We start from the raw sequence: 591 nt of genomic DNA, 5'->3' as shown, positions 1-591 counted from the left end.
CCTGGTGCCGGCGTGGCAACCGCCCGCCCTCGGGGTGATGCGGGGCGATGGAGCCGAGCTGCCGCCTCCCTGGGGCCGGGCCCGGCGCTTCTCCCGAAACAATGGAGCCGAGGGCTCTCTGGGAAAGGGCTTCTCCGCCCAGCGCCTCGGGCACGGCGGCACGAAGGCCTTCCTCGGGCTGTGCGTTTCTCCAGGCCTTTGTGCGTGTCCTCGCTGTGAGGTGCCCGCGGTAGTCCCTCGCGAAGCGGAGTGCGTTGTCTGTAGCGTGCTGCGCTGCTCCTTGCCGGTAGGGTAGGGCTGGGGGCTGGGGCTGCCCCCAGCGCTGGGGGGTTGGGAGGCGGGTGGTAGTTGTGCTTGAGGTGGTGTGTGGAGGCGGGAGGGAGGGGGGGGGGGGGGGGTCCCTGGGGTGCTGCTTTAGAGAGCAGGCCGCCTAGGGAGCCATTTATGCTGCCAAACAGGAGGCTGGGAGAGCTGGCAGTTATTGCGAAAGGAGCTCTCAGCATGTGCAAAGCCTGACTCAGTTCTAAGGAGTATGAGAGTGGATGTTGGAAGTGCTTTTTGTTCTGAGCGTAATAAGGTAAATTAAATGAT

The sequence above is a fragment of the Meleagris gallopavo genome, chromosome 14 (assembly GCF_000146605.3).
Source record: "Meleagris gallopavo isolate NT-WF06-2002-E0010 breed Aviagen turkey brand Nicholas breeding stock chromosome 14, Turkey_5.1, whole genome shotgun sequence".
Taxonomy (NCBI): domain Eukaryota; kingdom Metazoa; phylum Chordata; class Aves; order Galliformes; family Phasianidae; genus Meleagris; species Meleagris gallopavo.
Note: the sequence above shows the minus strand (reverse complement) of the source record.